Source organism: Cupressus sempervirens, chromosome 6, assembly GCF_028749045.1.
Source record: "Cupressus sempervirens isolate cs-2001-9-10 chromosome 6, ASM2874904v1, whole genome shotgun sequence".
NCBI lineage: Eukaryota > Viridiplantae > Streptophyta > Pinopsida > Cupressales > Cupressaceae > Cupressus > Cupressus sempervirens.
The window spans coordinates 126,609,364-126,623,681 of record NC_143123.1 but is presented as its reverse complement, the minus strand read 5'-3'; the positions used below and the strand labels follow the sequence as shown (position 1 = coordinate 126,623,681).

General features: G+C 32.9%; 1 pseudogene; it reads right to left on the bottom strand.

The window, feature by feature from the left end:
• LOC149551551 (septin and tuftelin-interacting protein 1 homolog 1-like) overlaps window positions 1–1,859 on the bottom strand; it is a 149,559-nt pseudogene extending 147,700 nt beyond the window's left edge.
• Window positions 1,860–14,318: the final 12,459 nt, after the last annotated feature.

Genomic DNA, 14,318 nt, shown 5'->3' with positions numbered 1-14,318 from the left:
ATAATCTAGCATGTTCCCCATGTTGAACTAGACATTCTTCAAGTAAATTGTTACCATAAATATCATTGGCAATATGAAGATAATAGATAGATAACACAAGTTTAGCATCTTTACTTTTATGTGGTGTAGAGAAATACCATTCTTGTAAGAATCGGCTTCCTCCCCACACTGAATGATTAAGTAATTTATTTTGACAAATATTTTGACAATATGAATAGAATATATTGAACTTTTTTTTTGGTTTTGGTGTGTCCTAAAATTTCTTGAAATTTTATGATTAGCTAAAGTTCGAAAGGGTCTAAAATAAAAAATAGAAAATAACACCAAGTGCAGTGGAAAAAAGTAAGGGTTCAAAAAAAGTGAAACAATATAGAAACTAGCACCAAAACTAGAAAAAAAAAACTACCACCAACATCAAATAGTACAAAAACAAAAAACTAAACTACTAAGCCAGCAGAGACAAACTAGCACCTAACATGAACTAAAAACTTGCAGACACACACCAACACCAAGCTCTGACACCATAGCCACACCCCAACATAGGACCACTACTTTCTCATCTCCTTGAGCTTCTTCAAGAAGGAAGGCTTCTTAGAAGGACAAGAGGGAGGTGCATCCCCTGAACCATCCACCTCTTTAGCTACAATTTGAAGACCTTTCTCTTTACCATGGGTTTCCTCCCTTCTTTTTCTTTTATGTCAACTTTTTTAATTATGCTAGAACTCCTTCATTTGAATTTAGTATGCATTAATAGCTTTAAGAAACTTGAACAATGATATCATGATTTTCTCTACTTAGAAAAATCATTGTCTAAATATTTGGATTATTCTTTCTTTATTGTATAATCAAGATATAGCACTATAGTATGTAGGAGCTCTTCATGGTATGATGATTGATCCCTTTTTTATCCTCAAGTTTCAACGAAATGGATTGATTTCTTATTAATTGGATTCATTCATGACAACAATCTTCTTCTTCATATCTATAGTGGACAAGTATCACAAATTCAATTAGGACATTTGCAGCCATTGTGAGCACAATTGGAATAGGGTATTTTATTTAGTGTTTGGGTTCATTCTAATGTTTCTTGACACTTATTGTCGTGTTGTGTTTTATTTCAACCATCTTCTAGAATATGTATGCCATTGGAGAAAAGGTCTTTGACTGATTTGAGAAGGATATAGATTTTCATTGACAAAATACCACTGTACACTAAATACCACTATACTAATAGGCTAGCAAGAAGATAGGCCCACATCCATCCAAATGATCTTTTTGGGTATCCTAAAATAATGGGTTGACATCAAAAGGCCTGAGCTTCATCATATGATTTTACTCTGAAGTGTTCTACTAAGTGTGTATTGGTATGTTTGTAGGCCCTGAGAGTAATTATATATTTGATCCCAAGAATCCTATGAAGTATGGCTCGTAATTTTTGTCCTGGTCCTTCTTAGCTTTAAATCAAGGTCATACTTGCCTCAAGAGACATTTTCTTGTTCAACCCATTTAACCCATTTCCTATCGTTTGTAATACCTTGGTCATTAGATCAATGTGAATGTGAAAATATGATCTTCTCTATAAGATGGGTTTTTCCATCCAAGTGATTCCAATGTCATAGTACCTACCACAACACTTTCCTAGATTCTATCTAGTGCTCCCGTAATATCCTCTATGTTGTCTAGTTATTTCTATTGGGCAGTCTCTTTCTAAAGTTGTTCCATCTCCTTCTGGTATATTGTCACGGACTCTCTCTTGTGCCTAAAATTTTGATCAAACATTTGCATAAATATTGCTACCATATCTAAAATGAACTTCACATTGTCTCTGGCATAGGTGTTTGACCCTTAGCAACTTTCATTTCAGCATTTAAGCACTCTAGTTTTCAAGTTTCATCTTTAAATATGTTTGGTTTATCAATGATTTCATCCAATTTGATTATGGTGCATCTCAACTAGCTCCTCCAATGATGAAATCACCCATCTATCTCCATATTGTGCAAGCACTTGTTGTTTTATATAATCTAGATATATATTAACAATTCCAAAGCCATAAATCTAATGACCATCATGTGTGCATCCCACTTTAGGGGAAAATTGGATGCCAAGTTCTTGTGCATACATTTCAATCACTTCCTTCAAACTCAACTGAGGTGCGCCCATGGAATTATTCAAGTGAATTCCACTGCCTATGGAAGCTGAGGCTTGTTGTTGAGCATATGTTGTTGTTACTTATTGCTATTTAAGTGCCTCAAATTGGTTTTTCTCTATCACCCAAAGATAGGTTACATTCTCTCTAGCCCCAAGTCATTCCACAATCATACCCTCTAAAACTTGATTCATCATTCAAAGGGATACATTTAGCTAACTTCTTATCCTCTCATTAGAAAGAAGCTCAATGCAAAATAGTCCTTTCCACCCTAAAAACCACTATGTTACTTCATTAAAATCAGGACTTGAACAAAGCCAATGATACAAAACCTATTGCTACTTTGGAAAACATGTTGCCTCCAACATTGTAACTATATGATAAATGGGAATAGCAGATGCCAAAGCTATAACCCAGTTAAATTGGTCTAGTTGTTGATTGGCTAGGTTGATTACAAATTCTTGTAGAAATATCATTAGATTAGGTACAATAAAATGAATAATTAGATGTTCCCAGCTAGCGGGATCAAATACAATTTTCCAAGTTGATAAAATTGCATATGCAGATGCATCCCTTGCATGTCAGGCATGAAGCACATTCCCCAACTTATAATGAATGGTTGGATATAAAGGCTCTATACGTTGGATATAAAGGGTCCATAGTAGATATGTGTGTTAGAAAAACATGGTACAAACCTATTAGATTGTATGAATAATTACTGCAATGATAACATATCCAAATATATTAAAATATTCTCTAACAACATTTTTTTAATAATTCAACTAGCCATCTCAAGTGCAACAGAATGTTCTGATGGCTAGTTGTCACTTACATAGTAAGGGCATAGCAATTATAATGGCTAGTCTTGACAACTCAACATCACTTACATAGCGAAGCTATTGCAAGGGCATCACAATTGCAATGTCGTTAACATGAACTCTTATCCCTTCCTTCTTCCAAGTTATGACTATTTTATCTATCCCACTTGTGATAGATTCCCTTATCATCACAATTTGCGACAACAAAAGTCTGATGCTTGTCTGACGGGAGCCAATTTATGCTTCTGTCACTTTGGCAATGGGTGACATCACAATTGTGGCGTCCTGCCATCACAATTTGGGTCCAAAATTAGTAGTTTTTGCATCGTAAGATTTTTTGAAATGTTAAAAGCACTTGTGTTATCACAATAGATAACTACTAGATCTATAAGTTCTTTCATACCTTTCAATAATTGCTTTATCTGCATGATATTTGAACAATTCACTATAGCTACCACGTACTCGGCTTCAGTTGTTGATTGGGAAATACAATTTGGTTTTTTTCTTATTCATGACACCAATCTCTTTTCTAGAAAGAATGCACCTCCACTAGTACTTTTTCTATCATCAATATTTCATGCCCAATCTGAGTCAGTGAATACCTTTAGTTCAAATCTATCACATCTCTTGTAATACAATACATAGTCTTCTCTAACCTTCAAATATCTCATTATCCTTTTCACTGCCATGATGTGATTCTCTTTACGAATTTCTAAAAATCTAGCAACTATCCCAACTACTAAAGCAATATCTAGTCTATTGTGAACAACATACTATAAGTTTCCAATCATGGATTTGTATAAGTTTTAGTTCACTTCAATAAAATCATCATTCTTAGATAGCTTATGTCTTGTAGACATTGGTGTACTCATTGGCCTTGAATCTTCCATTCCAAAATTCTTTAGTATCTCCTTGATGTATTTGGATTGAGTAATAAAAATATCAAACTTCATTTGACATACTTGTAATCCAACAAAGAATTTAATTTCACCAAACATAGACATTTCAAATTCCTTCATTTTTTCATTAGAAAATGATTTTCATAATGCTTCTCTTCCTCCAAATATAATATCATCAACAAATATTTGAGATAATAGTACTTCATTGTTCTTACCATTCTTCAAATATAGATTATTGTTATCAACTGTCCTTTCAAAATCAATCTTCACCAAATAGTTGTGTAATCTTTCATACTATGCTCTTGGGACTTGTTTCAATCCACAAAGGGCTTTGTTTAGTTTAGATACCATGTTCTTGTCTATATTCACAAATCCCACAAGTTGTTTAATGTATACTTCTTCCTCAAGTATACCATTTTAAAATGCAGATTTGACATTCATCTGATATACCTTAAAAATTTTGTAGGCTGAGTATGCAAGCAGAGTTGTGACTCCTTCAAGTCTTCTCATAGGAGCAAAAGTTTCTCCATAATCAACTCCCTCTTCTTGAGCATATCCCTTGCATACCAATCTCATCTTATTTCTTGTTACTTCACCATTCTCATTGAGTTTGCTCCTAAAAACCCACTTTGTTCCAATAATATTTTTGTCTTTAGGTCTTGGCACTAAAGTCCAAGTACTAATCTTCTCAATCTGGTCAATTTCCTCATTCATTTCTTGAATCCAATCTTCATTTTCTAAAGAATCTTTTACTAACTTGGGATCAAATTCACAAAGTAAGCATGTGTCATCTTTGGGTCTTTTTCTTGTCATAACACTTGATTCAACATTACCAATGATTTGTTCATATTTGTGATATCTTCGCACATGTTTTTCTAGCACAAGTGGTTTCTTTCTTGGTTCTTCTATAGGTTCATCTAGAAAAATAATCTCAAGCTCATTTGCTCTTTCTTTTTCAAGTTCTAGTTTATGTTCTAGATGCTTGACATTTGTTATCTGATGGTCAACATTCCCTATCTATGACTCGACATCTTTAGTTTGTTGCTCGTCACCCACTCTCTATTGCTCGGCAATTTGTATTTTCACTTCATCATTTCCTATTTGTTGGAAAACTACAACTTGATTTTCTTGTTCATTTTGAGTGTTTGGAGCACCATCATCCACAGAGATAAATGTACTATTATTTTCAAGTTCTTCATTACATGAAATGTCACTTCTTTTTGCAAACTCATCAACTTTCGCATTTGTAATTTCCACAACTTTGTTAGTGTTCGAATTTAAACACTTATAAGTTGTCATATCCTCATTTTAAGATAGAATTTTAATAATAATTAGATAATACAATGTTACTAAATAAATAATAAAGTTATATAAAAACTAATACTAAAATATAAAACAAGGAAATAATAATTATTCAATCTATATTATTAATAAAATAATATTTAGTGGGATATTTTAAATAATTAAAAAATAATAAAATTTCAATGAGTAAAGAAATAAATAAAATTAAATACAAGAGACAATATTGTAGAAAGTATATTAACTTTCCAAATAGAACTTAATAATAAATAAAATAAACGCAAATAATTAAGTAAATAAAAATATAACATAGAATAATATAAATTAACTAAATCTAATGAAAAGTTCAGAGGTGTTTAACAAATAGACATGACTCCTAAAAATTAAGATATAAAAGGGAGGAGAATTTATTTTAGAGAGTAGAAAAAAGGAAGAGGAGAAGAGAGGAGTTCAAAAAGGAAAAATGGAAGAGGAAAGTAATATGAGGAAAATAAGGAACTAACTTTATAAAAAGGTATCAATGATATTGAAAGGATGTGAACCTTTGAGAGGGTCATAATTATGAACAATTGTGACTCTTCAAAAATATTTTGATTATCAAGTATTGGGACTTTTCCAAAGAATTTTAGTTATGAAGTGTTGTGACTTTTCGAAAGGATTATAACTATGAAGTGTTGTGACTTTTAAAAGGATTTGTATTATAGAAGGTTGTGACTCTTGGAAAAGAAGAAATGAAAAAATAGATATTTTTCTTTCCTTATTATTAGAAAATGAAGAATTTTGGAAAGTAAATATAGAGTTTAGATAATCTAGAAGGAGTAATTCATCGAAGGACCGATTAAGGATAAAGCTACATGGACCAAGGAAAGAAGAAGGTAAGAAAGGCATGTTTATGGATTATATTTATTTAATTATGTTTATGAATTTATTTATATTAATGAATCTATTGAAGATAAATGTAGTACATGTGTTAAGATTCTCTCATAGATCTTTGAAGGATAATGGCTAACTAATCAAGGATTGTTCTAAGGAACCCAGAGGGTCTTCCTAAAGGATTATGAAGCCTGACTTGAAAGGTAGTTTTAGGGAAGAAGGTCAAATATTCAAAGGTTGTTCCTCGTGAACACAAGGGATCCTCCTAGAGGGTTAGGAATCCAAATTAAGGGATCCTCAAAGATGTGTAGAAATAGTAACATTCCAAGATATCAATCATTAGAATTAAATTTAATAGTCTTCATTAGAATTAAATTTAATAGTCTATACTTCACATAATTTCTATAGGTAAATTTGTCTGTAATAATACATTAATCTATTAGAAGAATTATAAGAAGACTTGAAGCATGGAGGTAGCAAGGTACTAACACCTTGAACTGACCACCATGGCCAAGAATTCTACGTGTTGCTAGAATATTCTAATGTTGTCAAACATATGTATATGTCATTGGCCTTGGATAGAGGATGCCCATCCAAGAAGAATCTTAAGGGGTGCACTCCTGGGATAACGACAAAGTAGCTATGAGCTATGAAGCCCAATCTGGAGACGTCCTTAAGATTGGGATTAACTTAAAGGGTATAATAATATAGTTAGTTATATTATTATTGTGATTCTAAAATTTATTCTTGCAGGTATTATTTGTCCTTAACTAACCCTATTAGTGGGGACATTACATAAGCTTTTCTTTTGGTGGAGTATCCTAGGAATATACCTTCATCACTCTTTGCATCAAGTTTTCCATTCCTTTTATCTTTAAATATATAGCAACTACTTCCAAAAATTTTGAAATATTTCACATTAGGAGCATATACATACCACAATTTGAAAGTTGTAACGTTTTGTACCTTTCTTGACTTGTACTCTATTCATAGTATAAACAACAATACTAACACCTTCTCTTCAATACTTATTTGATACACTCTTCTCCATCATTAATGTTCTCGCACAATCCATTATTGATTTGTTTCTACTTTTAGCTATCCCATTCTGAGGAGGGGTCCTTAGTGCTAACATCTATCTTTTAATTCCTTTATCATTGGAAAATGTATTGAACTCATTTGAAATGAATTCACCACCTCTATCAGATCTCAAGCACGTTAGACTCTTCCTTGTTTCTTTTTCAACTTTAGCTAAATATCACTTAAATAACTAAAAAGCATCATATTTAGCTTCAAGAAACATCATATTCATCATCCTAGAGTAATCATCAATAAATAGAATGAAATACTTATCTCCATTGTAGCTTTGAACATCAATGGGTCCACATAGGTCAATATTAACCAATTCCAAAATATCACTAGCAGTGTATGTTTTTCTCTTAAAACTAGACTTGGTTATTTTTCTCAATTAACAGTGTTTACACATGGCATTGTTAGGCTTCTAGTTTAGACAATCCTTTTACTTTCTTCATTTTACTAATATTCACCAAATTGTCAAAGTTTACATGACATAATCTCATGTGCCATATCAAACATCTTCTTGTTGTGCAAACAAACATGTCTCATTCGATAAATCTAGATAGAACAAGTCACCTCTTGTATGATCACTAGTTCCAATCAACTTCCCATCAACATCATGTATCTTGGACTTCTTATTATGAAATCCAACTCTATAACCTGATTTTCTCAATAGTAAAACATTCAACAAATTATAGTTAAGTCCTTAAACCCAATAAACACTGTCACATTTTATCTTGTCAGAAAGTTGAATAGTACCTTTATCTTTTACAACACATGGGATATCATTACCAAATTTAACACATCCATCTTTGTATGGACCAATATCCTCAAATATATTTTTATCACCAATCATATGATTAGAGCATCCATTATCGGTTATCCATCTTTCATTCTTGTTTATATATGAGATTCATGCAGTTTTCTCATCTTCATCAGAGTCTTCTTTCATAGCAACATATACAACTTCATCATCAGTACTCTCAAATTCATTGTCAGTTTCTTCTTTGGCAATATAACAAGATTTCTTACCTTTTTTATACTTGTTTCTCTTGTAGTCTTTGTCATCTCTTCTTCCTTTGTACTTGTTTTCCTTCCTTTCATCCTTATCCTCTCTACTAGAACACCTAGCAAAAATATGACCAACCTTGTTGCATGAAAAATAAATAATAGGAAGTTCACCTATGTATTTTCCTTTTCCTCTTCCAAATCTTTTTGCAATCAGGGCTTCAAGTTCATCAATCTCATCATCAAAACTATCACTGTTACTCTTCGCATGTTTGTCTTCTCTTCAGCTAAGAACTAATTGTGACTTGAATGCAGATTCAATAGTAGCAATTATGTACTTATCAAAGTTAGACATTTCACAAGTAGTAAGTGTACCAATTACACCTTTTAAGGTCAAAGAGTTACCTTGTGTGCATCTCAGTTCTTGAATAGCAGAAAATCTAATGGCATATATAGGGAGTAGAGTCTTCAATACCTTGTTTATCACATTTTCATCTTTGATTTTTTTCTATTTGCACCACGAATAGCATTAACAACCTCTTTGCCTCTTGTGCAGTATTGCACTATGTTCTCACCTTCCATCATTCTCATGTCATCAAATTTTCCTCTAAAGCTTTTTGATTTGTCTCTTAAGACATTGGTGTCACCTCCATATATGGTTTTCAATTTGTCCTATAGTTTCTTTGCACTGTCACAATCTTTTAAGTCATCAAACTCAACATAGCTTAGGGCTGAGGCAATCTCCAACATTGCTTGATTGTATTCTTGCTTTTGCTTCAATTGATCAATTGTTAGAGAATTAGTTGTTACCTTCACATACTCATTGTCCACAAAGTTGATAGTGATACTAGATATATGTAACCTCAAAAAGGTCTCTCATGCAGGAAATTTCTCCTTGTTCAGCTTTGGTACATCTCTCTTATGAGTCATGATCTTTAGCTTTAAGTACCTTCAAACTTTTATGTAAGTACTTTGCTTTGATACCAATTGTTAAAAATGTTTTAGAATAACTAAGAGCGGGGTTGAATTAGTTACTCAAGGTCCTCAAGTGCCATTGAACAAATAAATATAAACACTCACTGTTATGTTTATCTTGTTGTTGCTTGGTCACTACTATAAAAAATATTGTCTTAGACATAACATGTTTTGTTTAATGAAAGCATCATCAAATCTAAAACATATAAAGCATTCAAAAATGATTTGACACTAGGATTTTACATGGAAATCCAATTTGGGAAAAACTACCAGCAACATGTCACCACTTTTTCACTCTTTCAAACTGAGCCCTATTAGGAGCCAACTGTTTTAAAGGTTTACAATACACACTATTTTGATTAAGTAAAAACAAGTTTTGAAAGGACCTGAAACCTTGTACAAAGAGAAAAGAAAGATATAACAATGAAGGATCATAATACAACTATGGAACAGCACCCGACAAACTAGAGGGACACACCAAAGTTCCCAACAAGAATGGCTAACAGCCCAAAAAGCCAAAGACCATCAACATTTACATTTTGGTCTAGTCTTTTAAGAATGTAAAGACATATCAAATGAAGGTTTTGAGTCATCCACCACCTTCTCAGTAGCTATCTGCCAATCCAAATAACTAGGGAAAACTGCAAGAATATCGATAGGGGGAAAGGAGTAGCACCACTCATGATCCCCAAAACCATCAAAGAAGAAAAATGGGCCTTTATACCCATAGCAATAGGAGATAAAATAGTTAAATCAACACCAACAACAAAGTTCTTGATAGAGTTGCCAGAAAAAGAAGGAAAAACAACAATATTTTGAATCAAAGTTGCCTTAGAGGTAACATTTGTATCATCAAAGATAGCAATAGAATCCTCAGCCAAAGAAAGATCATTCTAAGAAGAGCTATCCACCCCATCCTCATCCTTGGATACTTTCTGAACTGTATAGTGATCATTTTAAACCCCCAACCACCAAGAAGGTGATTTCTTTGATCTAACCTTGTCATAGAAACATCCTACAGCAAGATGGCCAGTCTTATGAAATTTCCTAGTTAAATGTGACTTGGTTAGAGGATTTAATCACCTTGTTAGGAGTGGCCTTGTTAGAGGAATTTGATCATTCCATTTAGAATGTCACATTGTTAAAGGATTTACACAAACTATTACGTCTTTCAAATGACTCTTAGGTCAATATCTATTCAAAGAATTTTAACACAAATTGTTTACAATGATTATAAACAAAATTGTAGGTTTTGATCTATATGATTACAACTCACATTTGCAGGTTCAAATATCTGTTTGGTTCATGTGTTGATTCATTGATAATAATCCATTGTCATCTCTGATCTTGATTCACTTGGAAACTCTTCAAGCAATCAAAACTTCTCCTTTCACCAACACTTAAGTCATCTTCTCATATTCACTCATCAATGTCAACATCATATGTGCAAGAAATCCTTTCTAGCTTCGCATTCACACACACTCTTGTGTTCACTCTTGTGTGCCTCTAATCCACCTTTCTTTGCATATCTTTCTCTCACATATGCATCACCACACCTTATTTTGTTTGACTTTGTACCTATTTAAATAGGAGATTATTTCTTTACCATTTTCCATGATCACCATAGATCTTAGGGTTTACGATCAGGTTCAATATGATTCATTATATATATCCATCTTCTTGATCATCCTCTAGAAACTTCTCTAGAATTTTTCTATTAGTTCTTTTCCTAATCTTCACCTTGAATTTAATGATCCAATTAATCAATCTTATCTTCAACATCGTTTACATCTCCCAAGAAATCAATTGAGTCAACTAGGAATCATGATTATTCAGCAATCTCTAAATTCTAACACTTAGTCATCATTCAATTACTTGATCACTGTAAAACTTCTTGCTTAGTCAATGCTCGATCAAAACTAGATTTGTTTGGCACTAACTATGGCTCAATTGACCCTAGCATCACTTGGCATTACTTATCCTTTTACTCTATTGCTTCGCTTAACTTAAATTTCTTGACATAAACAATAACTTTTCTTTATCAAAGTCTATCTAATCAAAAACCCATTGTAGCTTCTTTTTCATAACTCAACCTTTCCTCTAAGTGTTATTGTTATGAGTAATTTCTCAAATCCTCTTCATCAATCAAATAGATATGACATTTAGATTAGGTAGCAATATGTCTTATCAATAGATTTGGCATCAATGACAAAACAGCAATTGTTCCAATTGTAAGTTTCCAACAATAATTGCCTCATCTAATGGCCTAACTACACTATACTCCTCTTTGCAAGGTGTCACCATGTTGCTATTAAGAAATTCACACATTTCACTAAATCTCTTACATGCAGGAGGTACATAATGCTATTGTACAAAAGAATGATACTAAGCTAATCATACAACATATGGTACCACAAAAACTTCACTCCCTGGTCAATGTTGATGGCATGCAACTGGATTGAGGGCTTGTGCAATATACAGCAAAGAAAGGAAAAAGAATAAATGAGTCATACAATATGTGCATACGATGTTAGAGGTGTAGTGTGCCTAAGAGGTTTTGTGTCATCCTTGCAGGGTGCAGAGAATCACTAGAAGGAAAAACTAAAGTGTTGTGGAAGGAAATGCACATAGTGCCATTAGGGGTATTAAAATTCCCTAAAGGTTATATGTGAGGATGTAAAAAAAATTATACAAAGTGCCAAAACCGTTTGATGTTTTGTGCATAAGGATATATGAGCTATCATACAAGGATGTCATATAGAGGTATTGTACAAGGATAGTAGATGTTGCTCCAAAAAATAAACCCCAAAATATCATATAGGTTGTGTCATAGTCTACATAAAACAACAAAGCCATAAAACCTATAGAGTTGGTAGAGACTATAAGGGAAATATTAGTACAAGTTAGCTCCTCCAATGTTTTGAAAAACTAAAAAATGGCCTCTATATAGTCTTCAATATTTTTCCTTTCTAGTTTCCACCCCTCTTGATTCCCTCTTTATTTTTTATAAATTTATGGATGTTACATATTCTACTCTTCATCTTATCAAATGTATCATCCATGAGTACTCTTCATAGAGCATTGTGTCTTTGAGAAAAAGCTCAATTTTGATATAACACCTCATGGTCCTCCATTTCCTAATGAAAAAGTTGATTCGTGGAACTCGTCTCATCAACAAAACAATCTTCTAGTTTGAATAACCCTTCTTCCTTTAGTTCCATTTCTTTCCTTCCTTTCGTACCTGACTCTTAGTCTTTGAACTATAATTTGAAGGATGTGAGCTCCTCTCTTACTACTTGATTCCTCACATTGATGACATACTTCCTCCCTTCACTCTCAATCAAGAGTACTCGACTTCCAATTATGAGTTGTCTTGGTAGTGATCCCCCTCACAAGAAGTGTGTCACACAATTTATACAATGAGATAACTACAAAATCCAATAAAAAATATTGTATACCAATTGTTACTTTTTATGCCATCAATGTCCCAAATGGCTTAATGTCATGCTGGTCTAGATCCACCAAGTGGATTATTGGCAACCAAAGTCTTGACTTCCCTAAGCATTTCCATGATTCCCTAGGCATTACAGTGTCTGTCGAGCCTCCATCGACAATGTCATATGGTAAGGCATTATTTTCATCTTGAGGCTAGCTATGTTCCTCTCGATATTTGTTTATGATATTATATTTCGAGGAAGAGAAGCATTACGCAAATCATTTTCTAATGAAAAAAAGAAGGAATTTGAAATGTCTATGTTTGGTGAAATCAAATTCTTTGTTGGATTACAAGTATGTCAAATGAAGTTTGATATTTTTTTTACTCAATCCAAATACATCAAGGAGATGCTAAAGACTTTTGGAATGGAAGGTTCAAGGCCAGTGAGTACACCAATGTCTATAGGATATAAGCTATATAAGAATGATGATTTTGTTGAAGTGAACCAAACCTTATACAAATCCATGGTTGGAAAATTATAGTATGTTGTTCACAATAGACTAGATATTGCTTTAGCAATTGGGATAGTTGCTAGATTTTTAGAAAATCCTAAAGAGAATCACATGCTGGTAGTGGAAAAGATAATGAATATTTGAAGGTTAGAGAAGACAATGTATTGTATTACAAGAGATGTGATAGATTTGAACTGAAGGTATTCACTGACTCAAATTAGGAAAGAAATATTGATGATAGAAAAAGCACTAGTGGAGGTGCATTCTTTCTAGAAAAGAGATTGGTGTCATGAAAAAGAAAAAAAACCAAATTGTATTTCCCAATCAACAACCAAAGCTAAGTATGTGGTATCTATAGTGAATTCTTCAAATATCATGCAGATAAAGCAATTATTGAAAGGTATGAAAGAAGAACTTACAGATCTAGTAGTTATCTATTGTGATAATACAAATGCTTTTAACATTTCAAAGAATCTTACGATGCACACACTACTACATTTGGACCCAAATTGTGATGGCATGATGTTGTGATGTTGCAATTGCAATGGTCACCCATCACCCAAGTGACAGAAGCACAAATTGGCTCCTGTTAGATGAGTGTCAGACTTTTTTTGTTGCATATTGCTACAACAAGAGCATCTATCACAAGTGTGACAAATAAAATAGTCATAACTTGGAAGAAGGAATGGATAAGAGTTCATGTTAACGACATCACAATTGTGATGCCTTTGTGATAGCTTTGTTGTGTAAGTGATGTTGAGCTTTCAAGACTAGCTATCCTAATTGTGATGCCCTTATTGTGTAAGTGATAACTAGCCATCAAAATATTCCATCGCACTTGTGATGGCTAGTTGAGTTATTAAAAAAATATGGTTAGAGAATATTTTGATATTTTATCATTGCAATAATTATACATACAATCTAATAGGTTTGTACCTTGTTTTTCTAACACACATATCTACCATTGAGCCTTTATATCCAACGTATAAAGCCTTATATCCAACCATTCATTATAAGTTGGGGAATGTGCTTCATGCCTGGCATGCAAGGGATGCATCTGAATACGCAATTTTATCAACTTGGAAAATTGTATTTGATCCTGCTAGCCGGGAACATCTGTTCTTTTTATTGTACCTAATCTGATGAAAGTTATACAAGAATTTGTAATCAACCTAGCAAATCAACAACTAGACCAATTTAAATGGGTTATGCCTTTGGCATCTGCTATTCCCATTTATCATATGGTTGCAATGTTGGAGGCAACATGTTTTCCAA